This window comes from Cyanistes caeruleus, chromosome 3, assembly GCF_971803275.1.
Source record: "Cyanistes caeruleus chromosome 3, bCyaCae1.hap1.1, whole genome shotgun sequence".
NCBI lineage: Eukaryota > Metazoa > Chordata > Aves > Passeriformes > Paridae > Cyanistes > Cyanistes caeruleus.
Genome location: NC_141703.1, coordinates 64,527,650 through 64,533,261, shown reverse-complemented (window position 1 = coordinate 64,533,261; position 5,612 = coordinate 64,527,650). Strand labels below are relative to the sequence as shown.

The 5,612-nt window shown below is 39.1% G+C and overlaps 1 long non-coding RNA gene across 1 annotated transcript; it reads right to left on the bottom strand.

The window, feature by feature from the left end:
• Nucleotides 1–1,843: 1,843 nt before the first annotated feature.
• Nucleotides 1,844–4,599, bottom strand: LOC147654199 (uncharacterized). The gene is made up of 2 exons (XR_015285480.1): nucleotides 4,340–4,599; nucleotides 1,844–3,698 (listed from the first exon to the last, which is right to left on the bottom strand). It is a non-coding gene; the product is annotated as an uncharacterized LOC147654199 (long non-coding RNA).
• Nucleotides 4,600–5,612: the final 1,013 nt, after the last annotated feature.

The following is a 5,612-nucleotide window of genomic DNA, read 5'->3' as shown; positions in this document are numbered from 1 at the left end:
GTCATAGAGTCCATGAAAGAAGAAGCTAAAATTTGTGACTTTCTCCTTTTGGGGAGAAGATGAGAGCCCATATGCTCCAGGGTGATATTGGGAAAAGATGCCTATTCTCAGAAACTTCCCTAACATGCAAGATATGTACGAGGTGAGGGTCTATCCATCTTCTGTCACCCACACCTTGGGGTGGCCACACTGACCTTTCTCCCACTCTTTAACAGTGCTGAGGTGGTTGCATCCCAACACACTCTCCCATCACCAGGTGGCTGCCCGACACCAAGGTAGTTGACACAAAAGCAAAATAATCTGGAATTCAAGAAACAGACTGGGCTTTATCACAATGTTATGCCAGTACTATCTATAAATCAAGTTCTCTTTTTGCAGTTTTCCCTCCAAATGTGTGGGTAAACCACAACAGCCTTATATGGAATATGGAACTATGTGTCTAATAAATCAAATCACATTTTAGTTGAAATCTGGTTTAAGATAAGTTTGACATATGGCCCATATAGGCTGAATCAGCTAGAAATATATCTGCTAAACTATTTTAATGTAGCCTTTGAAAGAAAAGGTGTTGTAAGCACATGTGTTTACATGTAGAAGGACATTAAAATAAAACATGAGGTTTTAATCAGGACAGTCAATTTTCATAAATACAAAGAGATTTCAAAATTTGTCTATATCACATTAAAAGGTTTCAGAAGCAGGGTTTTTATACAGATGCAGCTCTGCATATGAGTGATGAATGTTTTAAATGAGATGAGTGTTTTAAATACTGGGGATATGGCATGTATTCTTGTCCTCTGTAGGTGGTTTGCTCTTGACTTCAAAAGAGACAGAACATTCTTCCCAGGTTCAGGAAGGACAAAGAATCTCTAGAGTCAAAAAATGTGCCTTACAGCCCCATTATTTTTTTAAAACTACACATTCTAATATCACTGTTTATCAAATTATATTCAAGACTGTGAGGTGAAAAGATAACTATTGGCTGCTTTCCATAATCTTAAAGATCTGACAGATTATTCTCCCTACTTTATTAAACTGTATTTTCTGAATTTTTCTTTTTGCTCTTCATTACAGCACTGTGCAAAGAAGGTACTTGCTTTCATTTTCATGACTGCACTCCAAATATTTATCCTTTAGTTTGTGTTTATCCTAGCTACCTATACCTGGTACTTTATTTTCTCCTTCATTGTCTGAAACCCCAGTACCTCATTAATGCTAAAAATGAAAAAAACTGTGCAGAACATCAGCTGGAATGAAATAACCTTGATTGCAGGAAACTGCTTCTTTATGCTGGTGAATCATAAGACCTCAGTTTTCACCAATGATCAAAATCACATCCAAATAGGGATATGACAAATTAAGGACAAAAGTCTTCCAATTTTTACTTAAAATTACACTGGGGAATAGGGAGTTCTTCAAAGTGAAATTTTACATAGAAATTCAAAGTGCTTACTGACAAAACATTTGGAAACATCTATCACTTATGATCATACTCCATGTTAAGTCATGCCTGATCTGCTGGGCTTCCTTTTCTAATTACAGATATTTATGTTATGTTTTGTGCTTATTGTTTTAATAAAACCACGTCTTGTTCAATTTAAAACTGTAGGATTATACTCTTGCATAGCAAGTACAGTAAAATTGTACTATTTTATTTACAAAATACTGAACATTTGAAAAATCAGTTACCCAGTATCTCTTGGCAAATATTTAGTATTTTCTGATTGAAATTAGATATTGCATATGATTCCAGGGGAAATCACCATGGGAACATTTCATTATTTAAGTCTGTAAGAGGCTGAAGGGGAAGGGGCTTAGCCATCAAAATTTAACAACGTATTACTGTAAAATTCTCTTTTATTATGTTAGCATATAAAGGTCAAATCAGACTTTAAAACAAATGGTAAATTTAATCTCTGCTATAACTCTATAGAACTGGATGAGAGAAAGAAGAACTATGGCATGGGGAAGACAAGAGAGAGAAAATTGAATCAAACTGAAGCGAAGTAAAGAATTTCTAATGTGTAAAAACTACTGGAGCATAATTTGTAGAAGTTCCACATGTGGATTAAATTTTTATTACCCTCTTTAACTTGCTAGACTCCTTTTCTGGCAACATGCTGAAAATCTGTAACATCTGAAGATATGAAATACAATCTAATATTTATATAACCAGTATATATAGTCAGTTAAATTATTTTATACAGCAAGTAATAATGCAAGCTGTAATGATGATACCAAAAGTAAATACATTATTTCTGCCAGATACCTTCTTCTAGATGTACCATCTATCACACATATGGAGACAATTTCTACTTTAAAAGATTGAAAAAAGCCCCATGGCTACAGTGAAGTTGCAGAAATGTTAAAGTCAATCTGACACTTGAGATATTTTATTTATAAAACAGAATTTTGATCTGTTTCTTTTTTACCTTGCAGCTTGCATACTCATTTAAATGTGTTTGAAATGGCTGTAAAATATTAAAATTGAGATCATTATTTCCAGTTCCTCACAGTGGACTGAATGGTTGCTATGTAGGTAAGAGAAGGCCTGTGTTACTAGACAGTGATGAAGCTCTCATGCCTGCAAACAGCTGCCTTCTAGCAGCTATTTTTTCCTAATGCCATCAGGAATCTTTAAACAGACTGGTTCAGAATTACATTTCCTGGGCCTCTGAAAATACTTTTTCTTTACTGCATTTTTTTATATAGCCATGGCTGGAAGCATTTGGAAAAATGTCTTTACAGTATTCCTGTTCTGAATGGATGGTAACAGATTATATCTGAAAACCAGTTGCTGACTACAGTTCCCACTTCCATCACTCAAAGTTATCTATCTGTCCTTGTATCTGTCTAACTACTAAGAATTTGTTCATGGCAAAGATATGTAACTGTCAGTTCATTTTATAAAATATTTATATATTCTTCCTACAAACATTACAGGGAAAATGCTAAGGTTTCCAAAACATGTCAGAATTTTGTTTCTGAGTCATTTGCCTGTCTGGTAACACCCCAGTGCAATCCGTTCTTGTCCTTCACTACAATTACTCCACCACATTACATTTGTGTTAGTCAAACAAAAATGCTGTTAGAGATTTTCATCTGCGGAGAATGCAGGTTAAGCAGACTGCCATGTAACCATAGAATCCCTGAATCCCAGAAGAGCTTGGGCTGGAAGGGGCATCTACAACCACTCTTGCAATGAGCAGGGAAATCTTCAGCTAGATTAGGTTGCTCAGAGCCCTATCCAGCCTGAACTGGAATGTTTCCAGGAATGGGGCATCTGCCACCTCTCTGGTCAATCTGTCCGTGTTTCACCACCTTCACTGTGAAACATCTTTATTAAATCTAGTCTAAATCAAATCTCTCTTAGTTTGCAACAGTCCCTACTAATTTTTTTTCGATCTTTCTTAAAAGACGCCATTAAATATTGAAAGTCCACAATAATTGCTCCTCAAACCCCTCTCTTCTCCAAGCAGCACAGCCGCAGCTCTCTGGTTTTCATCACGGGAGATTTGTTTCATCCCTCTGATCCATTTTCATGGCCCTCTTCTGGACACACTTCAGGAGGTCCATGTTTTTCCCATGCTGAGGACTCCAGAGCAGTATTCCATGTGAGGTCACATGAGAGCAGAATCACCTCCCTTAATCTGATGGCCAAATTTTGATGCAGCCCAGGACATGATTGACTTCCTGGCCTGTGAGAGTACACTGCTGGCTCACACCGAGCCTTTCATCCCCCAGTACCCCCACATCCATCTCAGCAAGGCTGCTCTCTGTCCATTCATCCCCCCTCCTGTGCAGATGGTGGAGGTTGCCCCAAGCCAGGTGCAGCACCTTGCACTTGGCCTTGTTGAACCTGATGAGGTTCCCATGAGTTTGTCCAGGTCCCTCTGGATGGCATCCTGTCCTTCAGTATGTCAACTGCACCACTCAGCTTGGTGTCACCTGCAAATGTGCTGGGGGTGCATTTGATTCCACTGTGTCATTGTCTAAGACATTAACAAATACTGGTCCCAGTACAGATCCCTGAGGGACTGGTGTACTCTAATTCCTCACAAATCACTGACTTGAAGACTCCCACATTGTGCATCCTTCTGTAGGATGGCAAAGGGCCTGATTCTGAGTGGGAACTTCAGATGTCAGAACAATACCAAGACAATGTTGCACAACGTGGCGTTTTATTATTTTTTTAATGTCATTGGTTGGTTGTTTTGTTAGCTCCTAATTGTATTTTTTATATAATTACTTCCCCCCACCCTTTTCTCTGAAATAACTGCTTTTAAATTAGACTTACATTACCCCCACTTATTTTGATATTCACCACCAAAATACTCACCCAATATACCATGCATGCAGGAATCCATATGTCCCTCCCATAAGTTAATTGGTTTCTCTGGTTTTGTGTTATATTCTTCTAAATGTTTTACAATATAAACCAGCCTTGGTCATGACCATCTACATTTCATCTGTCCCCTGTGTCAGTATAGATTCACAGTCTCAGGAAACAGGACTCTGCCTACATAAGAAAAAAAAGGCTATAATTTTTTTCCCATGAAAGCATATTATTATTGTAAAATGTATATTCTTTAAAGACATAAGGTTTGAGCATGGGAAAGGCTGTTTTATGGATTAAAGAAACAATGGGCTCTATTATCTAATAGTGTTAAATGACTGGAGTACTCATCTGCTGCCTGTTAGACTCCTCAGTTTTCCAGAGTGCCCAGCTGTGCACATAAATGGTCTTTAATCTTGTTATTGATGAGACTGTGGGCAGAGCAGTGCTGCTAAATAAAAGAAGAGCCTTGAATGCAGTGCTGGTGTCCAGTGTTTCTTTGCAGAGAGCAGCAGGATGTAATGGGATTAGAGATTTGTGGCTGGCATTGAGCCTGAACACAAAACCAGAGGCATTTGCTCAGCCCCAGCAAACACTGGTTCAGAGGTCAGAAACCATTAGCACCTGGGATGGTGGAAAATAGATACAAGACCTGGGTTGCAGAACCAGATAAAGGCAGAGCAAAGCAACACAGCTGTTTTGGACCACTGCTTATGCACTGCTCAGGCAGAGCTCATTAATGACCAGCTGAAGAATTGTGCCTGTCTACCAAACACAGAGCAGAGCTCCTAAGAAATACTTAACTCTGAATTAAGCTATTTTTCCTTCTCTGGCATAGTGAAGCTTGGGCCATGTATCCCCATCTCATGTGTTCCCTTCTGCTGCAGGGAGGGAGGTTCTTGCTGGCCCTGGAGAGAAAGGAGTAGTTGCAATTTTACTTCCTCCTGTCAAATCCTTACAGTGGCCAGGGGAAAGCATTTTGGGGTGTCTGATGTGGTTTATCCAGATGTGTTTGGGAGGCAAAGAGCCTCAGCCACCTCTTACTCTGGACCAAAGCAGCTGTCATGGCCAGTGGGACCAAGGAACACATATCAGACTGGGGCAGGGCACTCAGGATCCAGGGGGATCTAGGCTGTGCTATCTCACAGGAGTTCTTGATTGTTTTCTTGCTGTTAAAATATGTCTATGCTGTTGGAATTATTGCTGTTTTTACTTACAGTCTTCAGAGAGACCTGCTGGCTGTACTGACAGGTTCATAGGTCTCAGTGGGGTTTTG